This window comes from Schistocerca americana, chromosome 5 (genome assembly GCF_021461395.2).
Source record: "Schistocerca americana isolate TAMUIC-IGC-003095 chromosome 5, iqSchAmer2.1, whole genome shotgun sequence".
NCBI lineage: Eukaryota > Metazoa > Arthropoda > Insecta > Orthoptera > Acrididae > Schistocerca > Schistocerca americana.
The window spans coordinates 281,824,876-281,850,185 of record NC_060123.1 but is presented as its reverse complement, the minus strand read 5'-3'; positions in this window follow the sequence as shown (position 1 = coordinate 281,850,185).

The window sequence follows — 25,310 nt, the reverse complement described above, 5'->3', positions numbered from 1 at the left end:
CCATCACTACACTAAATGACTTCGGAACACTTCGGCTCATTTACTCTATGGTCAGTACATGTGCTGCCATCTAGCGTAAGAAATGGCAATTTGTGACTTACTGGTATCGGCAACTGAACGATTTAATACTCTGGAATCTGTTACGACATATAAGTTACTTGCATTAAAACGATGACTTACACTGATTGGCTTCTGAGCCCTCCATGCATTGTACGGGTGCATCCAGTACTTCCTTTTCTTTTCAGTTTCTTGAGCTGTACCAACGATAAGCCTCAATAATGTCCTCCCAGAAGATCTCATGACTGCTACTGAAACTGAAACAAAAACGTGATTCGCATTGTCTTGTTGCTTATTGTACGGCGACTCGCATCGCATCTTAATAGCGTATCGTGTTAGCCCAGAGGGAATGAGAGTGATTCACCAATAAGCGTCGTGTTGCGCGATCTTTATTGTAGTGCGTCGCATCACATCGCCTCGGTATGAACTGCACATTTTACAATTAACGTACTGTATAGTTCCCAAGGAAATTTTAATAAATTTCGGTTATTTATTGTTATTTTAACTATTAGTCATTGTACGGGGATGAGCTGTCGCATTTTCCATAACACAATTTTTTTTTTTTAAATTTACTATCTTTTACGTCATGCCTAACAGCCATCTCAATAGTGGAATTTCAATTACAACGTTACACACATGAGGATAATACAATACCCAGTCCCTGATCTGAGACAATTGCCAACCTGGCTGGGAATCGAATCTGTTTTGTAGCGTCCAGTGCAGGTGTTCATGGTGTAGTACTTTCGATTTCGGTTAACGTAATTTTAAAGAACAATTATGAAGAGGTCGTATACGGTATTCAGCTTTAAGAGCTGCTCTGCAGTCAGCCACCTGATAACAGATTTAATAAACTGATGTATCTGACAGGCGCTACCTTTTTGCTGTGTTGGCGCAGGGGATATTTAACCTTTTTATATTTATTTCACAGTGATTCTATTAAAGCCACAGATTTGTAATCCTGGTCGTTCATGCAGTGGCTCCTGGAAAGTCTAGTAGGACTCAGCTCAGATCATTCAATTAAGATGGCGGACAAGGGATGGATGACTGCTCAATAGAGAGCTAAGTCTGTGCTTTTATATGAAAAACAAGGAGTGTGATTATTACACAGAGACATTTTCGTCAACATTTTTATAAAAGGTGAACTCCCACTAAAAATACAGCCTATAGGTTGCAACGGCAACTTGAAGATAATAGAATGTTAGAACCAAAGCGGTCATGTGTGTATCATATCAGACCAGCTGAAGATGTGGAAGCTGTGAGAGCAGCAATGCAACACAGTCCCAGTAGGTCAACAAGGAAAACAACAATTGCTCTTGGAATACCATGTCGTTCTATTCAGGGCATCCCCCATTCAGGCTGTGGGTCATCACGTAAGGCTGATCACGAATAACACACTTTAAATATCGTAAATGCATTTATTAGACACCGAGGGAAGAAGAACGAACATGACAGTACACAAGTTGTGCACCAAGAGACATAGAAAAAAAGCAGTTCAAAGAGGTCAGAGTCAAAGATTTGACACTCTGCACCAGAGGCGCCACAGAGCCCCCCCACCCTCCCTGGTGGTGCGGAGCACGGCAGGGGAAGCTTCATCACTCGAATTCATAATCATTGTGTCAGCGCGTTGGTTGTAGATGGTGGCCAGTATGAGAAGTAGGTGCATTAGAAACTGCGCTGCAAGGGTTCCATGTGGCCAACAGCTGCATAGGCAGAGAGACATCAGTCGAAGGCAGGTCAGCGGCATCAGGAGGCAGAGCAGCAGTGACGTGAGGCAGGTCAGAAGCGTTGGAAGGCAGGTTGGAGAGTGACCACGCCGGTTTCGGGCGATTAACAGACACGGTCTGTGGTCGTCCATGTAGATGAATTACGAATGTGTTTGCACCCTGGCATAACACATGGTGAGGGCCCGAATAAGGTGGTTGCAAGGCTGCTTGCACGAAGTCATCATGCAACATTACAAATCCACATGATGCAAGGTCCTTGTAGACGAACACAGGCAGGAAGGAGTGAGGGCGCAGCAGAGGGATGCAGAGGCATGCGACGTGCACACTAACCTGTTCAACGGGAGCCAGAAGATCCATAGTATTGGCGGATGGCGAATCCTCCATGAACTCCTCTGGAAGGAGGAGGGGTTTCCATATAGAATCTCAGTGAGCGATGTGTTCAAGTCTTCTTTATAGGCCGAGAAAATGCCCAGCAGGACCCAAGGGAGAGCCTCGGACCATAAGCTGCCATGGCACATAAGCGCAGCCTTGAGAGTGCATTGCCCCCATTCGACCTGGCCATTCTCCTGCGGGTGGTAAGCCATGGTGTGGAATTTAGTAACACCACAGAGTTTTTACAGTTGTGCAAAGAGGATGGACTCAAATTGTCATCCCTGGTCAGTCATGAGAGACTGTGGAGAGCTGAAATGAGCAACCCACTCGAGACAAAAGAATAAGCGATGGTATCAGCCTTGATGTCAACAAGACGGACCACCTCAAGCTAGCGGGTTATGCAGTTGATGATTGATAAGATGTATCTGTACCCCTCGGAAGGGGGAGGGGGCAAAGATTTTGATGTGGACGTGTTGAAGGCATCCTATTGGAACGTCAGACTTGCCTAATGGAGGTTGAACTTGCCTGACGACCTTGTTATGGTGGCATGGTATGCACGTGTGGGTCCAAGTGCAGCACCCCTGCTTCACACCAGGCCAGACAAAGCACTCAATAACCAGCCTCATCATGGCTCATGTTCCAGGGTGAGCCAAGCCTTGCAAAGCGGTAAAGACCCTGTTATGAAGGGTGGTAGGGGCCAGGGGGTGGGGAGTGCTCGTAGAGATGTCACAAAGGACATGGGTCGTCGACCCATGTAGGATATGGGGTTGGACAGAGAGCGATAATTCATTGTCGAAAATTAATTGCTGTATATTGTCATCTTGGGCCTGAAGTCAGGCGAGTTTTTCCAGATTCAATGGTGTGACTAGCATGCAGTTGTGGGATAGCTAGTCTGCCACAATGTTCTCACGCCATAAATGTAGCATGCATTGGAGGAGTGCTGACAGATGTTGTCCATATGGCGGAAATGCCTTGGCAGAAGGTCCTTAGCCAGGTTACGAATAGTGTCCATGAGAGGCTTATGATCTGAGAAGATTGTGAAATGTCGCTCCCCGAGGTCACCATGGAAGTGTTTAATCGTCTCGTACACAGCAAGGAGCTCACGGTCGAAAGCCGACCACTTACACTGGCTCTTAGTCAGTTTCTTTGAAAAGTAATGGAGCGGTTGGGTTCAGTCCACGGTGTGCTGTTGTAAAACAGCGCCCACAGCTGAGTCACTGGCATCAGTCATGATAGAATCAAGGGCCTAAGGATCAGGGCAGGCAAGTGTTACAGCTTTTATGACGGCAGTTTTAAGGTTACTAAATGCGTTGAGCATGGGTTTGGTCCATCCAACTTCTGTTTCCTCTTGGTGTTTTTGATAGAGAGGGTGTCGGTGAGGGCCATTTGGACAAAGGCAGCTTGAGGAATATAGCACCAGTAATAGTTTGTCAAACCCAGAAAGTGACGGAAATGAGCATAGTCTTCAGGAAGAGGAAGATCCAGTATGGTTTTGACACGAGAATTCCTCGGACAGAGGCTGTCGGCAGAGACAGAATGGTCAAGGAAGGTAACAGATGTGGAGCAGTGTTAAGATTTATCATGGTTGATCATTATGCTGTGGGCATCAAGGACCAAATGGACTGCATCGAGTTGAACTTGATGCTCCTCATCAGAGGACGAAAAGATCAGTGTATCATCTAAGTAAGCATAAGCAAATGGCAGAGGTAGCAAAATTGAATCAATGAATCACTGCCACATCTGCGCAGCAGTTTTCAATCCATAAGGCATGTAGCACTATTCAAATAGGCCAAAGGGTGTGATGATAGCTGCCTTCAGAATATCTGGTGGATGTATAGGGATTTGATGGCACACCTTGGAACAATCTAACACAGAGAAACCTACAACCAGGAAGTAATTGCGTGAAATCCTGGGTATGAGGAATGGGGTAGTTATCGATAATTGTGCAAGCATTAAGAGACCTGTAGTCCCCACCCATGAATAAGGAGCCGTCCTTTTTAGGAACAAGGTGGATAGGTGAAGACCAGTTGTTGTCGGAGGGACGGAGCATGCCTGAAGCCAACAAATCCTGAACGATTTCTTTTGCACGCAGTAGTTTAGAAGCGTTAAGGCGCCTGGTCTTATAACATACAGGTGGGTCACCTGTAGTGCGAATCCTATGACAAGTGCCATTACTGATGGCCGATACTCACGAAGGAAGGCCTGCAAGAGGGGTCAAGAAGAGGTCCGGAGGCAACATCAGTTCACCGACCTCGCCAGATCTGGGCAGCATAAGCAGGGCACCAGCTGTAGTCGACAGTGGAAAGCATGGTGTAGTAGCCGTGCAGTGTGAGGAATCTGGAGTAGCGTGAGCAGGTGCATCCTGGAGAGTCGTCCGCGGTGATGCAAAAATGGCAGCATGCGGTGGACTGCTCAACATAGGAGCAAATTGTGAGAGGACACAGTAGATGTTTGTATTGGTTTGCCTCATTCGGTTCTGCAGATAGGCGATGTATAGTACACCATGTGTATGACAATTCAGCGGAGGCAGAGGCAATGCGGGTGCATAACGCATCGTTCTGGGTGCGGAGTTCGTCAATTTGTGTGCCATGTACGACAAATCAGAGAGCTGTATAGTAGTACACTTGAGCAGAGATGCACATGTGGAAAGCATAGCCAAGGAGGTGGAGAGCGAAGTCGTGCTGAACTCGTTTGAGTATGAAACAGTAGAACCAGATGCGTGTCAGAGCACAGTGGCCTGCAGGTCTGGTGAAATTTCCTAATGGTGTAGAAAGTCCAACCCAATCACAGGTTCATCCACATCGGCAATGTGGAAAGTCCAAGGGAACGTGTGGATTGGTAATAGGTGAAGCGACATCTTGATAGAGGCAAGGACCACAATAGGCCTCGGTCAAAGTGAGGTTAGCAGGTAAAAGTATGTTGCCGTCATGCTTGGCCAGGATATCGCTGATGTTGGTGCCCGATGACAATTCAGTGGCATAGAGACGTCGCATCGCTTAAGCCAGTGGTGCAGCGCCGGACAGTAGGTGCCGTGAAGGAACATGGCGGGATCTGATGCTTAAACGTGCCCACTGGAATCATTATGGTAGGCGCAAGGTGAGCGGTAGTTGCATGTTGTGTTCCTGTAAGTATCATGATACCAGCACAGTGGGCAGCCTGGGGGGTGAGATGGTGTGGAGAGGGAGGGGCTACAGCTGGCTGGGTCAGGGCTGGTAACTGCTGAGGCTGCTGCTTGGATGAGGTTGGCAGCTGTCGGAGGAGGCTGCAGGCAGTGCCTCCTGTAGGCCGCTACGTGGCAGCTCCTGACTGGCAGCCGAGATGCCGAGGCAAGGTGAAGGAGAAGTCATCCTCGACAGGCAGTGTCAGTGACAAATGATAGTGTAAGCTCAATCAGCCATGCGTAAATGAACCTCGAGTAGGTCAGCAATGTGAGACAGCAGATGAAGTTGTAGATTCAAAGACATTTGGACCATCCACAATGTCCAAAGCATCAGGTAATGCTTGATCATCAATTAATGCATGGAGGTGCCACCAAAGCTGCTAAGGGGTGTGGTCATCGAAATGCTTATCAAGAATAATGTGGTAGATAGCCTCTGCCGGGGTGTGAGAAAGGCGCTTGATGAGCAGTGCTTTCGCCATTGAATACTATGTGAGGCGGGTGGTGCGGAAGCAGATCACTGATGAGGTTCGGATGACCATGAAGGCGACTCACCAGGTACACAAAACGTGTGTCATCATCCAAAATACCGTGAATACCCAGTGGGTGATCCACTAACATGAACCAAGTCTTTGGGTTATCTTTTTGCAAAGCAAGCAGCTTAGGAAACCTACCAGGTAACACATGTTGAGGCAGCACCAGCAGACGTAGATCCATACGAGCAGAGCAGGACGACCCTGACACTGGAAGTGCAGTAGTGATGGACAGTGTATTGCCCAAGGTTTGTGTGGCGGGGTGGCTGCATGTAGCACATGGTGTGGAGTGTGCAGATGCAGAAGTCGGCATGGTGTGTCCAGCAGGCATGACGACGAATATGGCATGGGTGTAACGACAGGTGCCATTACAACAGTGGTCAGAAGGTGGTTGAGGGGCTGCCATGGCGGGCATGCATGGGGGGGCTGACTAGGTACCCAACCAGAGTGAAGTTCCCGGAAACCAGCTCAGTGGAGGCAACCGGTGTCGTTGAGACAACGTGTGAAAGGGGTATAAGAATGTGCATCCCCGTGCATAGAAATGTTTGAGTCACAGTTCTGGAACTTCGTCGGCACATCAAACCAAACCAAAGGAGACTGCGCAGCTGAGGGATAAGCCACAACGTCCTTAACTGGATGATCCTCCACAACGTCATTTGGCGACGTGCACTGTCCATGTTGTGGCCATTGTTAAGCTGATGCAATTGACCGTGGGCATGTTGAGCCAGTTACGGTTTAGTGGCCGCCGCCGTAGATAATTGCTTACTTTTAACCAAATGCACATCAGGTACGCTTGACCGCTTGTGGTCACAAGCACAGCTAATAGGTCGTGTGATGACGATGTCGGGGTCACCACTGTGGGTTATCACGTAAGGCTGATCGGTAAAAACACACCTTAAATATCGTAAATCCATTTATTAGACACCAAGGCAAGAAGAATAACATGGCAGTACACAAGTTGCGCACCGAGACATGTAGAACAAATGCGGTTCAAAGAGGTCAGAGTCAAAGATAGGGCGCTCTGGGCCAGAGATGCCATAAGGCCTTCATTTATTCTCATACAAAATGACGATCCACCATACTCTTCTCGAACAGCAGGTGTAAATTGATGATTGGGTAATGCAGGGGAAAGGATTCCTGCACAATGTCCAATTCTCTGACAATCATACATCCATTTAATGGCGTGATCAATACATAAAATGTCTAGTGACCTTTCATGAAAGGGCAGCTACAGTGAAAAAGTGTCTGTCTGGGGTGCCATATCAAGCCATAGATTAAATGGTTCTTTTTTTTCGGTGAAACTGTCAATTCTGAACGACAAATGGGCATTTGGCGAAACCAGTTCCTTCCTGCATTTCATGTCACTCGATTTCCAATGCACACACATTAGTTTATGCAGGATGGAGCCTACACACACATAGCCAAAGCTGTTCTCGATTTTCTGCATGAAACATTTGGTGAAAGCATGCTGTCTCACCACTTTCCTCAACGCCTTCAATGTTGCCAAATTTGGCCATATCACAGCCCTGACAACAACCCCTGTGATTACTTTCCATGGCGTTATTCAACAGAAGAAGTCTTCCATCAGAATACTCAAGATGTATTGGAAGTCAGAGTTGACACTGTGGAAGCGTGCAACACCATAGATGAAGATATGTACTGGGGAGTAGTACGAAACATGAATGCTCGTTCTTAACAGCTATAGCTGCAAAATGGTGGCTGCATTGAACATGTTTTTCATTGACATCAATTCTCCATGTTGTGATTCTGTGTTTATGTGGTTTGTAATGTTATATGTCATAATATTCAAATTCAGTAGAAATGGTTAAGCATCTCCTGTGCCACTTTGTATGTCGTCACAGCATAGAGTTAATGTGTCACTGCTAATGTAGTAGCCTACTCCTGCATATATCTATTTGATATAAAATCTTGAATCTACCTTGATTAGCCAGAATATTATGACCACCTACCTAATAGCTGGTTTGGCACAGATAACACTGGTAACAAGTTGTGGCATGGAAGCAATGAGGCCTTGGTAGGTCGCTGCACTATATCTGCACACACAAGTCACCTAATTTCTGTAAATTCTGGGGACAGAGACAATGAGCTCTGATGCCACGTTCAATCACATCAATCGATTGGGTTCAGATCTGGCGAGCTGGGCGACCAGCACGTCAATTGGAACTCGCAACTGTGTTCCTTGAACCACTCCATTACACTCCTAGCTTTGTCAGATGGTCCATTATCTTGTTGAAAAATGCCTCTGTCATCGGGAAACATGATCATCTGAAGGGGTGTACATAGTCTGCAACCAGTGTACGATGATAATCCTTGGCCATCATGGTGCCTTTCATGAGCTCCACTGGACCCATAGATGCCCACATGAATGTTCCCCAGGGCATAATGGAGACGCCACCAACTTGTCTCTTTCCTGCAGTACAGGTGCCAATGAGCTGTTTCCCTGGAAGACGATGGATTCATGTCTTTGCATTGTCATGATGAAGAAGGTATCAGGATTCATCAGATGACACAACACTGTGCCAGTGTCCAGTGTCGATGGTCATGTGCCCATATCAGTAGTAATTGCCGATATTGTGGTGTTAACAATGGCACATGCATGGTCATCAGCTGTGGAGGCCCGTCCCTGGGAGTGTTTGATGCACTGTGCATTCAGACACACTTGTACACAGTCTGATGTTAGTTCCACAAGAGTGCATCGCTTGTCCTGTTTTAACAGTCTGCCCAACTTATGAACGTCTGACCTCTGTAATGAGGGGCGGCTGCCAAACCCCATGACGACTGGATGTGGTTTCATCTTTGTTTCGCCACATGTTAGAGACACTCACCACAGCACTCCTCGAACACCTGACAAGTCGTGCAGTTTCCAAAATTCTTGTGCTGAGCCTACGAGCCATCACAATCTGCCCTCATTCAAACTCAGGTATATTGTATGCTTTCCCCATTCTAAACATGGACAGCACAGTCACTGATACTACAGGCACCGTACATGTGTCTAACTAGCTATTGCCTGAATGGGTTAATACAGATAGTAGGTTGGTGTTCATAGTGTTCTGGTTGATCAGCTTATATTCAGTATTCATTTGAGTTCACAGAAATTTATCAAGTCTGCAGTGTTTGGGTTGGGGGGGGGGGGGGAGGGGAGGGGGGGGGGAAATGTGTAAAATTGCCATTATTAGAAATGACAGGTTTGGTGAGTATAAAGATGTGTTACACTCAAAGAACTAAATTTTACTAGAGATACACAAAATGTATTGCATTTGAAGCAATTAGAAGTTATTAAATCAATATTTTTCTATGAAACTGTGATTTCATTAGCACTGTATGTGTTATGTTCATCTTTTTACATTAATTTAATCATTATAGGTGCCATATTTCCTGAGTTAACTATCTGAAACAATATTCTCCAACATCATGTGATTATTTCAACATACATCCATCAAATTAAGAGATAAAGCTGAAAGCTATTCACAGAAGTTACATTTAATCATAAAGGGTAAGACCTCTCATATCAAATTTGTCCAGAACAAGTAACTATATAGAGGTGTAGTTTGCACTAAATTACAGTGGACAATATGGCAAGTTTCCTGAGGTACCTGACTAATTTTTAACTTTTATGGCTGCCGAATCATAGATGTGACTTTTTTTTAAAATGTCATATTGTTGCTTGCCATACTCAACTGCATGTAAGCAAATACATAACTCAGGTATGTTTCGTGAGTTTATTATTATGACTGTTATATCAAGTGTTCAAAATGTAGATCTCAAACACTCATATGTGCTATGAAGCAATTCCAGACAGACAATACTGCATGTTGAATTTCATTTTGAATTATTGATGCTGAAAACCATGTTATACCACACTGCACATCTGCATCAATAGTCAGTGTTTCCTTTTAGACCCATGGTTTACTTTTCCTCACAGAAAACAGTCCAGAAGTGTTAAGTGTGTTGAGTGCACATAGGCCACTTTGTGTTCCCGAATGACCAATCCAATGATCTCCTAATGTTCAGTTAAAATAGTTTGTAATAACCTGTGTGTAATGGGCAGCGTATACACCGAAGAGCCAAAATGTCATGACTCTCTGCTTAACCCAGTGTATTTTAGTCCAATCTTTGGCACAAAATACAGTAACGATTTTGCATGGCATGAATTCAACAAGTCATGGGTAGGTTTCTGGAGGCATGTGGCACCAAATGCTTACCCTCACATTTCCCGTACATTATGGGCCTGTGGTATGTGGGGTGCCGTAGGTGCCCAACAGTATACTAGATATGGTCCATTGGACTCAGATCAGGCAAATTTTGTGGCCAAGAAACCAACATGAGTTCACTGACATGCTCCTCAAACCACTGAATCCCAATTCTGGCCTTTTGATATGGACAGTTATCTTGCTAAGATGATGCCATCATTGTTGAGGAAGATATCAAGCTTGAAGGAATGCAGCTGGGGCACAGTAATGTTCACATAGTCCACAGCTGTCATGGTGTCTTCAATTACTACCACTGGTCCATTGGAATTCCAGGTGAATGTCCCTCATAGCACAATACTACCCCACTGGTCTGCATCTGTGGCAGGTGTTTGCCTGGATAATGGGATATCTGGTCACAATCATCAAAACAATGATTTATCCAACCATGCAACACATTTACATTGACCCGCAGTCCAGTCTCGATGGTCCAAAGCCCACTGCAATCAAGACTGATGATGTTGTTGTGTCAGCATGTAAACATGTAGAGTTTGTCAGCTTCATAGACTCATATTTAACAATGTGTACTGAATGGTGTGCCCCAAAACACTTGTGCTTGCATCAGCGTCACTGGATCTGACACACGTCACCACCTATCCTGCTTTATAGAGTGGGTAAGTCTCCAACTTTCAAATTCTGTGATGATGTATGGATATCCAACACCTTGTTGTCTACTTCAGTTTTCACTGTCTTTCAGTCACTCTCCATAGATGCTCACAAAATTAGCATTCAAACAGTTGACCAGCTTTGCCATTACCAAGATGATAATTCACATGCACCATGCCATAACTGTCTGCCCTTTTTCAAAAGTAGAATGGCTATGGTGATTGGCCCACTCATTTTACATTGGTGATATCACTTGGAATGGTGATGGGAATTGCAAATACTGGCCTATAAAATAAAACAGCCAATTACATCCCAATTTTTTACCAGCCATTAAAGCAAAATATCCAATCACATGTCATCTCAGAGCTACCATATTGACAATCTTCAAAATTATCTGAACCTTCTTAATTTTGCACCATATTCAAAAGCATTGAATTATTTATCAGTAACATGTAAACGTGCTGACATTCTTGTATAACTTGGAACTAATGATCTAACTTACAAATTAAGAAGCATTTGTGAAAGAGCTTAGTTCGACTGCTATACTGCAAGTGATGTAAGGCACAATGGACCCGAATGAAATATTTCCACATCTAAATTTTCTATATTTTCATTCTATAAAATTTGTGATGCTTGCCAAGTGTCATAATGTTATTTCCATGGCTAAATAATACAAAAGAAGACAGAAATTAATGATAATATTGTTATGTCTCCAAAAAAATACATAAACATCTCCCCCCCCCCCCCCCCATCTCCAAAAACACAAACACAATCTTTATCTCAAGTGTCACAATGCTGTTTCCCTGACTAAAATATCTATCGAAATTAATGCCTAAACTTAATGCTTACTTCAAGTGTCACAATGCTATTTCCCCATCTAAAATATCCATCAAAATTAAAGCCTAAAACTTGACTATGGACTGCAAAATTAAGTGCCCCAGTGCTGTTACCATGTTTAAATTGCTCTATAATAGTATAAAATGCATGTGGTTAAAAGTAACATGCTAAGCAGGCAGCTGACACTTCACTTTGGGCCTAAATGAGGCTATGTACAAAAACGAACCTGACCAAGCTTATAAATGTACAAATCACATCTTGGTTAAATACAGTTTTAAGCAAGCAAGCAGTGATGGTTGTCACAAACAAACAGGCAGTCTACATTACTGTTTTACGACTATCAGCTACTGGAAGAGTGCAATTAATATATAACTTGTGCATGAATATGGGCCATCAAATTAACTGCCAACAAGACATTTCCAGATCTAAACTGTTCTGCAATATGACAAAACACATTCAGCAAGCAATGCAGTGATATTTGTCAGTTCCTCATAGATTTAAATGAGACTGTGTTATTGGAAATACAAAAATGAACTGACCAAGTATCATTATAGAGGGGAAGAAGATAATGTATCGAAGAAATAATAATTAACACTACTGACTAATATTGCTTTTTGTATTATTACATTATACATTTGATCTGTAACCAACTGAAGTAGCAAACTGATCCACCTATGTTACATTTTCCAACATTTTAGCACAAACTGTTAGCACAATGCACTTTGACAAGATATTAAATGTGTTGTATCACTTAAAATATATATTTTTGTAATATGCAAGGACAACTTTGTAATACTCCAAATATAAAATGTAAACACACAAAAGACCCCAAGACAATGATGGTTCTACACAGAGAAAAATTTTAATTATCTCTAAAATATGATATTTGCACCAATCTAAAATTATTTATCAAAATAAGTGAAGATTTCGAATTCAGAACACACATGGTACTACTGTTATTGGATGTAGCGACTGACCATGCACTGAAAACTCCAACCAATTACAATCAGGCACTTTTATTAAGTTCGTATAATTACACAAAACACAAAAAAACATTAGAAAAATTCACAACATGCACACTGCAACCGAAGTCCACCAGACCAAACCAAGGAACAACGAGTCCCCAAAAACTGTTTACTCTGTCCTTCATAGGTGGCAGTTACTTGCGGTCGATGGTTGCCACACTTCCAACAACTCGCTTTCAATTGCTTGTCAAAGTCAGCCAAATATTACAGTGACTCCATGCTAGGTATTAATTGTCAGCAGAAAACGACAGACATTTTGCTCTGCAAGATAAATTATACTATCGCAAATTGATGACACTTCACTCCATACAACACTAAGTTACTGCAAAACTGTAGCAAATAATCCCTTTCATCCCTTTCATCCCCACATTTCAAAATTGTGAAAAACTGCCCCACACATTACAATTATTACACAAAGTTGTAACAAATTACACCATACATTTTTTTGCAACAAAATACTCTGTACATCACCATGTTACAGACACATTATAACCAAATTCCCTGTACATATTGACATGTTACAGCCAAACTGTAAGAAAATGCCCCACACTACAGAAAATTTTAACATATTGCTTCATAGATGGCTAGTTACAGAAAAAGTGTAAAAAATTGACCATGTACAAAATGTGCATCATCTTCTGCTGATAACACTAACTTACGCTGTTGCACACTAGAGAATATATGACACTTTGCACCATACATCACCATTTTACATCAAAGAACAAATGGCTCCAAACATTGCTATGTTACAGCAAAATTGTAATAAATTGCCTGACACAGAGCTGTGTTAATGAGCTCTGTTATCACTGTACTAGTCTTTAAGGAAACCAAGTATTGTCTGTATTATTTAGCAAAATACACAAAAAATGTAGTATGAAACACATGTAGGTTCCATACATTGTATTTAAAGTAATTTATAAGCCTGACTTGTTATTTCTCCAATGGGGAAGTGGGGAATGAGCAAAAAAGAAAGAAAGCTTCGTTCTGAAAATGGTTTACTTATTTATGTGTAAATACATTCACACAAATAAAAGAAAAATGTTACTTATTTTTACTATTTTTGTACATTCCAGTAGTGGCAGTATATCCTTCTTTTCACAATATACTAAGTAAGCTCTTATGATGTGTACTCGTTCCTTGGACTGTCATCAGTAACACTGCATTTTTATGGAGTCATTGTTGCTGGAATTCTTTTTGTACTGTTTGGTCGTCATTACAAAAACAAGTCCATCCAGTACTTGACAGGTTTCCCATCTTTGAGTGGACTACCCAGCTTCAACTATTTTGTGGACATCTACTAATAGGAAATCTATTCTTTTGACACTCCCAGATCAACTTAACAAACAAAGTTTCACATTTTTTTGCTCAGTGTATGGGAAAGACCTATCTAGTGTTGAACTGAATATTTTCAAGATTTTTTATTTATCAGAGTAGTTCCGTGAACTTTGTACTGTTTACTGGCACTTGCTATGGGCATCCAATTTACAGCTTCCATAGTGTGAAGCATTTGATTTTCTTCATACTTGAAATTTTTTTATTTTTATTTTTTTATTTATTTTTTTTATTTTTTTTGCTTCCCCGTTTCAAGTTGGAATTGGAAAATTGTAACAGGATAATATGCTAAGCAGGCAAGATAGTGGTAGATGACACAAATAAATAAATGTTCAGCACTGAAACAATAGTATAATGTTATAACATGACAGTGGATGTCAGCTTCTGGTATTGAGATATAGTTTTAAGATCCAGTAGCTGATGTCAGGTTATGGTGTTAGAATATTATTTCACTTCTTAATGCCTGTTCATTTGTATCAACTATAAATGCCTTGCCTGCTTAGCATGTTACATTATTCAAATTTTTCAGTTTTTCAACTGCAACATACTATGGAAAGAAAATGGTATACTCATAACAAAAACTGGTAAATTTTACAGAGTTCTCACAACTACACTGATGTATAAAAATACTGAAAAATATCCAGTTCAAAGATAGATGGGTCCTTTTGTTTACTGGGTGAAGAATTTGAAGCAGATTCTGCAATGACTCCATCATGACACAATCATGAGCAGCACCTGTACAATGTCTTCAGTATGTTGTAAGTGTCAGTCATGGTCAGGACAGTGTTCTGTGCAGTTGTGAGTGCATCATTTTGGAGCTAAATGAATTCAAAGATGGGTAAACTGTTCATGCCCATATAGTGAATACTTCAATAACCATGAGAGCCAAAGTGTATGGTGTTTCAACAGTCAAAAAATCAAAGATTTATAATGCATACAGGGAAAGCAGAGAAGCATCACCTGCTAAGTCACCAAGTGGACAAAAGTGTGTGTTGAGTGGTTATGACAAACGGTAATTGAAGAGAACTGTGACAAAAAATAAGAGGATGATAGATCCAAAAGGGTATTAGATTAGGAAATGAGACAGTTAAAGTAGTAAAGGAGTTTTGCTATTTGGGGAGCAAAATAACTGATGATGGTCGAAGTAGAGAGGATATAAAATGTAGACTGGCAATGGCAAGGAAAGCGTTTCTGAAGAAGAGAAATTTGTTAACATCGAGTATAGATTTAAGTGTGAGGAAGTCTTTTCTGAAAGTATTTGTATGGAGTGTAGCCATGTATGGAAGTGAAACATGGACGGTAAATAGTTTGGACAAGAAGAGAATAGAAGCTTTCGAAATGTGGTGCTACAGAAGAATGCTGAAGATTAGATGGGTAGATCACATAACTAATGAGGAGGTACTGAATAGGATTGGGGAGAAGAGAAGTTTGTGCCACAACTTGACCAGAAGAAGGGATCGGTTGGTAGGACATGTTCTGAGGCATCAAGGGATCACCAATTTAGTATTGGAGGGCAGCGTGGAGGGTAAAAATCGTAGGGGGAGACCAAGAGATGAATACACTAAGCAGATTCAGAAGGATGTAGGTTGCAGTAGGTACTGGGAGATGAAGAAGCTTGCACAGGATAGAACAGCATGGAGAGCTGCATCAAACCAATCTCAGGACTGAAGACCACAACAACAACAACAGATCCAAAAGTTGTTACAGAATTGAATGGCACACTTGCAAACCCTATCAACACCGAAACATGATGGGTGTTCCATAAACTGGAAATTCCAGGCCAAGATGGGATTTAAAAACCCCTCATCAGTGACGGAAATGCCTGTAACAGGAAAACGTGGTGCTGAATATGTTAACCTGCATTGTGGAGCAGTTGTTGAAAGTCATTTGATTGGATGAATCTTTCACTCTGCCATGTAAAACTGAACATAGTTCATCTATTCATAATGTTCAGCAGATCCCATCAAGAGGGAGACCCTTCACAGATGCAAAATGAGTCAAGGTAAACAGTAATACAAGAAAAGCAGCTCATAAAAAGTTGACACAAACACTGTATTAAACGTAAACTACTGCTGCACTGGTCGATACTATTTCTATTTATGTCAGCTAAATGTAAGTGAGTAAGTTAAAAGAAAAGCTGGTACTGTAGGAACAGCTGCCCTTCCCTCAGTTATATTCAGTAGCTCCTATTTATCTCTTGTCTATAGCTAAATAGTTTTCAAAGAAAATAGTTAAATGCCCCTGTAACATCCAAGATCTGTTTACAACACACTGCTGCTTGTCATGTAACTTTATGGGGAAGACCGCTGCTTGCTTTGTGGCTAACTGAACATTTCAATCCTTGAATCTAGATGTTCAGACAATTTGTACAAACAGTTCCTATTGAGGTACACTTGTAATTTTCTTTTGAACTGGGAAGAATTCCCACATCTCTGCATTATGTTAGATAGGGGCATCTCCACCAGTTCATAATTCCACTCTAAATGCCAGACTGTCACATCACATGAGCAGTATATGAGCTCAATGACATTGGAGACTGTGGAAGCTCCATCCAGCCAGCTAACATGGAGATAGTTATGGAACTCGGTTGAGAAGTAATCGAACAAAAACAAGACTTGAATAACAACAATCTTTAGTTGCTCATTTAGTGAAAGTACACTAATCCTGATTGCAAAATGCCAGGGAGGGAGATACTGACTACGAGTGTGAGCAGAGCCAGAGCGAATGCTCCAAGTCCAGGGCCTGGGCCTGACCTACACAAACTACCCTCCTGGACTGCTGTTTGTACCAAACTCTACTTTCAGGTGCTACTGCCTTCACCTATACTCTGTGTGGTAGGCCATGCTGCCCATTCCACATTGGCTCTTCTGGGCTCTGCCCTGTGGTGTCTTGTGTGACCATGTAAGGTCACTGTCAATGTCTGCAATGTCTCGTGGCTCTCCATGTGAGCTTACGTGATAACTCATGAGTCTACATAACATTTCAGGCAAATGCTCAAACCAATTCCCGTCCTGTGATGTATCTTTTGTACTCTGAATACTTTATGGAAAACTTATTTGGTCTAGCTGCCATTCTGTTGCCTTTCAGGCACTGCATTTTTTTTAAATATGTGAAAACATAAGGAGGAGGAAGCCTACATGAAAATTATTTTATTGCCTTGTATTTTGATTACACAACTAAGAGCTCAGCTCAAACTGTTTTAAATTTTATTAGCAGGTATGATATGTGAGTGCAGGAATTTCAACATCCTTGAAGACATCTCTGAGAGATGTGTGATTATCTAATTTATACAATATTCTTATTGCTCCCCTCCTCTGACTAATTGTTTACTTTAGATAAATTGCCCAGAACATGATTCTACATGACGGTGGAGGAGGACCCACCCTGATTGCCGTGCATGTTGAAGCGGCAGTTCCAGGATGAGGGGGTGTACCAGCCCCGGAATAGATCTGCTGGATGGATTAACAATGAGGGTCAGAGGCAGCTGTCCTGAATGTGGTTTTTGATGGTTTACCACATGGTACTAGGTGAATACTGGGTTGGTACTCAAGTCCAACCTCAGTACATCTCAGTAAAATTCAGGAAACTTCTGCTCACTTCCACATGAATAACACTACACAGAGACAGTTAGGGTTCATATATTTCATCCCAGAGGGTAACAGGGTAGCGATAGGAAGGGAGTTTGGTCACCACTCAAATTAAATTTGCCAGATCTGTAAAAACCATGCTGACCCTGTTCCAAAGCAGGACAAAGGCACAAGAAAAGGAGGTGGAGGAAGAAGAAGAAGAAGAAGGAGAAGGAGAAGGAGATATGACAATGGAGGAGACAAAATATGCCAAAGAAGTCAACACACTTGTCTTTGGCCAACACAATGAGAGATACATGTGTGAGCACACTGTCATCCTACCTTACAAAATATCTGAAGTTTTACGTTGCATGCTAGGTCTCATAATTTTATTTGAGGCATTGTCGCCAGAGCTGGTTATGTCGCCTGTGTAAGTACCTAGACAGTGCTGAACTGTAAATAAATTGCATTATACAGAAAGTGGTATTATTTCTGCTAATGTTTTTGTTGCTCATAGTGTTCATGTACACACAAACATGAATTATTATCAATATACTTATCAATGGAACTTAAGTAACATCACTAAATTGAATTGCACTTCTTGTTTCTAAATGTGTTTAGTGACAGTATGAATCACTACTTATACAGTTTATTGTAGTACTAGGTTGCAAAAATATTCTGAAATTATTCATAAACAATGAGCAGTCAATAATTAGTTCTAGCAACTCATATTGGTTATTTTCATTAAGGGATTTTCAGAATATATGCAAATGCATTTTTGAGTTTGTAGTATGTTATTCGGAACTTGCCTTGCTATCTACCCAGTTAACAGTTTCACATATGATATTTTGCAATGTGGGCAGTGAATAGTTGCAGCCTATGTGCTGTTGAAATTTGAGTGACTGATGTCAACTATGTCATGCTCTGTTTGGACATTAGTGAATATATAAATGCACCATGCACATATTAATTCATAATATGCCCTATGTAGGTACTGGCAACACAGTCAAATATCATAATAAAAACAATGTCAGTATCTGATTCAGTACAAGAGATGCTTATGCAGCAACATGTGTTTTTGAATCTATAGAAATTAAGTACTGGTATTTCTTTTATGAACAACGAACTTAAATTTATATTTATTCTTTACAAATAGTGGACTTTAATTATGAGAAGCTGTGTGCTAGTGTGACACAGTATGAAATACTACATAATGGAAAGTACATCTACTATAGACTTCTATGAACTAACCAAAGCTGATACTAACAGTGAGACCAGCGATCAAGTGTCTAAAATATTTACATTGGATTATACACTACGTGATCAAAAGTATTCGGACAGCTGACTGAAAATGACTTACAAGCTCATGGCGCCCTCCATCAGTAATGCTGGAATTCAATATGGTGTTGGCCCACCCTTAGCCTTGATGACAGCTTCCACTCTTGCAGGCATATATTCAGTCAGGTGCTGGGTATCTTGGGGAATGGCAGCCCATTCTTCACGAAGTGCTGAACTGAGGAAAGGTATCGATATCAGTCGGCGAGGCCTGGCACAAAGTTGACATTCCAAAACATTCCAAAGGTTTTCTATAGGATTCAGGTCAGGACTCTGTGCAGGCCAGTCCATTACAGGGGTGTTGTTGTCATGTAACCACTCAGACATAGGCTGTGCATTATGAACAGGTGCTCGATCATGTTGAAAGATGCAATCACCATCCTTGAATTACTCTTCAACAGTGGGAAGCAAGGAGGTGCTTAAAACATCAATGTAGGCCTATGCTGTGATAGTGCCATGCAAAACAACAAGGGGTACAAGCCCCCTCCATGAAAAACACAACCACACCGTAACACCACTGTATAGTCGTCCAATGTTTTTGCTTCTTACACCAAGCATGGCATCGTTTGGCATTTACTGGCTTGACATGTGGCTTATGAGCAGCCACTCGACCATGAAATCAAAGTTCTCTCATCTCCCACCTAACTGTCATAGTACTTGCAGTGGAGCCTGATGCAGTTTGGAATTCCTGTGTGATGGTATGGATAGATGTCTGCCTATTACATATTACGACCCTCTTCAACTGTCGGTGGTCTCTGTCAGTCAACAGACAAGGTCGGCCTGTGCACTTTTGTACTGTATGTGTTCCTTCATGCTTCCCCTTCACAATTACAACGGAAACAGTGGACTTACAGATGTGTAGAAGTGTGGAAATCTCGCATACAGACATATGATGCAAGTAACACCCAATCACCTGACCACATACAAAGTCTGTGAGTTCTGAGGAGCTCCCCATTCTGCTCTCTTATGATGTCTAATGACTACTGAGGCCGCTGATATGGAGTATCTCAAAGTAGTTGGCGGAACAATGCACCTAATATGAAAAAAATATGTTTTTGGGGTGTCTGGATACTTTTGATCACATGGTGTATTTTCCCATTGCTAGTTGGATCAGCTGTTGCTTTGGATTACAATTATGTTGTGTTTGCACACAACAAACAGACTGCAATACTGTTGGCAGAGCAGATATTGTCATCTTGGAACACTAACACCACTGGCAATGATACTTCAATGTACCGTATGTGTTGTCCTGCAGTTGGCTACAGTTATTGAGGTGCTTGGCGCTAGATAACGGTAAATCACAGAATGAGCAAAATGGAGATTTTTATGTTTTTCATATCTGTTAGAGGATGGCAAGCAAATGGTGGAAGTAGCATTTGAAGAAACCAAAAGAAAGCAGCACACGATCTGTTATTTTGTATTGCCCCAAGACACAGCACACCATTTCTTTTCTTTAGTATGGTAAGCCACAGCAAAGATGTTGACTTGCAGAATAAACAGTGTGACTTGCTTGGATTAGAAAATGCATTGTGGAGCTGATAGGGGAGCAGATGATTTTGAGAGTGAATCTTCATGCTCTAATAGTGTTGCAGATGAGGATTATCAGTCAGATACATGTGATATCTCTTCACCATCATCATCATCTCATCATCATCAGAGCATCACAAATTGTAATTACATACATGCCGTATTATATCTTGTGCCAAAGTGGCTTTCCCCAACAGTGCAAAACACTTTAAATATTAATAATTACTCTGGGACATTTTCTAAGATATTTATATGGAGGCCGTTAACCATATAAAATTGTCATACTTAGGGTGGGCATCACTAGGTGACCGCTAGAGGGGTTATTGTGGCTTGTCATTATATAGCTGTTAAATTTCTGTATTTTCTAGGGATTATTGTGGCTTGCCACCAGACAGCAGTTAGATTGCAGTATTGTTCAGCTTAGATACATAGGCTCATGCTGTTAGTAATTTTTGCATTCTTTTTGTCTTCTGTAAGGAGGGAGACTTTAGGTGCCTATTTCTCCTTCTAAGGATGGAAGGCATGGATGCTGGCAGCAGACACTGGAGTTGAGTAAAAGCTCTAAATGTAAACACTGGTGTAATCAAGTATGTACTAACTCATAGCTATTAAACAGAATCAAAGAATATTAGAAAAATGATACAATTGTCTTGAATAATACCAATTATTAGTATTGTTATTTTGGAGAGCCAGCAGAGAATAATATTACATTAATATTATTTTGTAAGTAACAAGTTTTTTCATAAACAAATTGTAGCATGAGCATTATTTCTATTTTTAAGTGTCAAGAGTATACAAGCGATGCAACCAAAAGGAAAGTAGCTGCCAGAGAAATGGGACCTCCACGTGACTGCAATTAAAATGCATCACAAAGAGAGGAGAAGCAGCTTCCTCAACATTCCATGGCTTCTGGGACTTAGGGAATTTTGATGCTCAAAACAACTACATCTCTTCATGTAGCTCAATGGTATCTCCAAAAGCTCCTACCAAACAAAAACAAGGTAGCAGTCTTCTCAAAAGGTCACTGCTACATGCTCTGTCAAGATTCAAGTCATCAACATCTACAAGAAGGCATTTCTCTCTGTTCATGGACTATACAAATGAAGAGGAAGAGCGGAAAACATTGTACAGCAAGTTGCTAGTGATAAAGAATTTGTAGAGAAAAATCAAAAAGGATACCCTAAAAATCACTGGAAATATCCACCTGAAGTGATAGAAGATGTTCAAGAGCAAATATAAATCAAAACCACTTACCAAAGTCACTACCACAGGCAAAAGAATCCCAGAAAGTTTTATTTTGACTGTGAGATGACAATCAGTTCTTTATACCCGGATCATTATCTATCCTACTGTGGGGAAAAGATAATTTCCATTGTTACAGAAGATAAGTACAGATGGATTTTCTGCACAGAATACAACATAGGTTCCAAGATGGCACTTGCCGACATTTGTAAAGTATGCGATGATCTTGATACTGAGATTAAATTTTGCAACCTACCCAATGAGCAACAAAAAGTTGATGACCTGCAGAAGAAAATAGAACTATATTACCAGAAAGCAGAGGCAAAGCAGGCTCCTATGACAGCAAATATTGCCAGAGCCAAAACTGATTCCAGCATCAAGGTCATCTCAGTTGACTTGCAGCAAGTGCTCCCTGTTCCAAAACGAAGTGCTGGTTCAGCTTATTACAAGTGAAAACTCTGGTGTACAATGTGGGTACACATGATTGTGGAATGGGCATCGGACACATGTAAATGTGGAATGAAGATGTTGCAAAACATGGTAGTGGTGAGATATGTAGCTGCTTACACATATTTCTCCAGACAAATAGCAGTGCTTCCAGAATAATATGCTATTCAGATTACTGTGCTGGACAAAATAAGAGCTGTACAATTATGTGCATGTGGTCATCACTAGTACATGGTGACAAATTCAAAGAAATAGAACAGAGATTTTTGATACCTGGTCACACCCAACTCCCATCAGATAAGAGATTTTGCATCCATTGAGAAACGCAAAAGGCGCCATGTGAGCCAAGTTTTCTTGCCCACTGAGTGGGTTGATATTATCGAGAAATGCAAAGTAGAAGAGAAATTTGCTGTGACAGTTATGAATAAGGAACATTTCCTAGTGTTCAGTAAGGTGCCCTTTCAACATATAACAAAAATAAATACAGTAACAGATTGAAATCCTATAACTTTTTCAGAAGCTACCGTGTTCAAATTTTTGGCTGCAAATCCTGATTCAGTTTTCCTGAAGCACACTGTTCATGGAGACTTCTGTGAAATAATGTCAAAAAGCATGGCTGTCCAATAATAACATCTTGGATTGCAACCTTAACATCAAAATATCACAGATCTATTCCCATACAGCATCATAAACAGTCTGATGTCATGGACTTGCTTCCCATCATATCTGCTGTGTGTCATGGGTATTATCTATACCTGACTCACTACAAGGCCAAAGAGCAGGTTAATGAACCAGAACTAATTGACGGCGGTGTCTTAGATTAGGCTGAGATTGACAGGAATTGTGATCAGTGAAGCCAAATGTTGCCACTGAAACTTTGGTGATGTACAATGACAAACCACAAAATTATATGCATTCCCTGTACTTTATATTGCTTTTTGCTAAGTGCAGTAATTAAAAAATTCTGTTTATTATGAATGTGTGTTGTATCTTATAATACTAATGTATGTATCATCTTATAATACAATAAATGTGTCTCTTATGTTCATCACCTGATTTATGGGATTTTGTGAATTTCCAAATGTCTCTCATGTAAAATTTACTCAATGTGGCTTACCATTATCTAACCATAAACTCCACATGTGATAATCCACCTTAGATGAAAATATAGTATGGTGTTTAACTGAACAGAAAGTATAAATTTTGCTATTTGACTTCATGGGAATTATCTGCTAACTGACTGCTCATCAAAGTAATTCAGCCAGTATTTGCAAATTGTACATAAACTTTTCAAGATAATGCATGTATTTTATAGGAAAGTTGGGTTGGTTGTCATTCTGAAAACGTGTGTTGTGAATGTACTGTATAAATTAAATCCGTGTAACTTGACATGTATGTGGTTCCACTCACGTGTCAAAAGTATAGGTCCTACTGTCAGCATTGCATATTGCTTTCTTTTATCCTACTTACATTGTGTGCAGGAATTTATTTTATGTATTTTACATGCAATGTCACTGTGTCTTACTAAAATATGAGAATGCATTATGTGATTTTAGTCAGCTATTTAATGTCTATATGTAGTGTCCTGTTTCAACATGAGTAGCATTATGAAGCACTTTTCGTATTGTTCCGGGGTATATCTAAAATAAAATATAGCTATCAAGTTGTAAGCAGGGTACAAGCTGTGTTCAAGAGTCAGTTTCAAGGACTTTTTGTGGAATTTGTTACTACACTGCTATCATTGTGACAGACTCCTAATTTGTAGAACACACATTTAATGCTTAGAAGATATCAGGAAACAACACATTCAGGTATTAGTGAATGCAGTATCTTTGCTACTGTGGGGAGTTCTGTGGGAGAAACCCCTAAAATCGATAATGAATCATCAAAACAAGATATGTGAAACTCAAAACAAAGACAATATACTAAGTATGCAACTTGCAAGAATGATCAAAAGCTACTAGAGTGTATAATAGTTAAAAGAAAATTAATGAAAAAGTTCAATGAATATGGCCAGAACTTTGACAAAAAGTTCGACAAACATGGGGAGAAATTCAACAAAATGCTCAAAGAATATACCAAAACGTGCGGCAGAATGTTCAACAAAGAAACAAAAGATGCAATGAAATTAAATAACACATAGTAAGTTCAAAAGTGTCATTAAAAAATACAAAGTAAGTCGATGAATGATGTGACAAAAGAAGTCAAAGAACTGGTTAAAAAAATTCAATAATCAGTCAGCAGTTGGTGATGTCAACTATCAGAAATCTATGTTGGACATCAACAAACTAAAACAGGAAGTTAACTTGAACGTAGACAGTCAGAAATGGGCTACTGGACAGCTACAAACTGAATTATAGCAGATCAAGGTAATCTACAGGTCGATTTTTTCCACTAGGTACTAACTCTAGAGAGTGATTGATGAGAAAATATGGAAGAAAAAAGTTCTAATGAACTTATGTCTGGAAATGCATGGTTTCCATGCTAGAGACTCTAAATAGAGTTCCAGAGACTGCAGTCTAACATGCACTGTACCATGCAACCACAGTTACAGTATGCGCTGAAAACAGTTTCCATGTGCCTCAACACATGCACATATGTGCCGCAGGCTCTGTCTCAAATGTTCACATAGGCCAGGTTGCATCTGAACAGTGTCAAAGGCAGCATGAATATGCTGATCCAGTGTCTCCACATCTGGAATGGGCTCTGCATTCACGATACGTTTGAGATGGCCCCATAACCAGAGATCGCATGGATTGAGACCCGGTGAATGAGCAGGCCACGCGACTGGACCCCTTGTCTGATCCATAAACCAGGGAAGACACGAGATCACCAACATGTAGCAGTCACATAACCCTTTGAATCATCAATGACACTTCTTCCAGCAGAGGAGGCAATGTCACCTGCAAGAAACAGCGATAGTTCCAGCCTGTTAGCTGACATGGAAGGAAGACTGGCCTCCAGATATCATCACCAATTATCCCAGCCCACAAATTCCAGCTGCATTGATGCTGATGTCTCACTGTCACCATCCCAGGGGGGTTCTGTGTACTATCCCAAAGATGACTGTTATGAAAGTTGAAGATACCACTTTGTGTAAAGCTGGCCTCATCCATTAATAGGATGGATGACATAAATCCTGGAATTTTGGTAGCCTGCTGAAAAAAACAGTGACAAAACTGTTCCCAATGTGTAAAGTCTGTCACTAGTTATCCCTGCACATGCTGTAAGTGATAACGGTGGTAACAGTTGCCATGGAGAATCTTCCAGTGGTCATCTGGC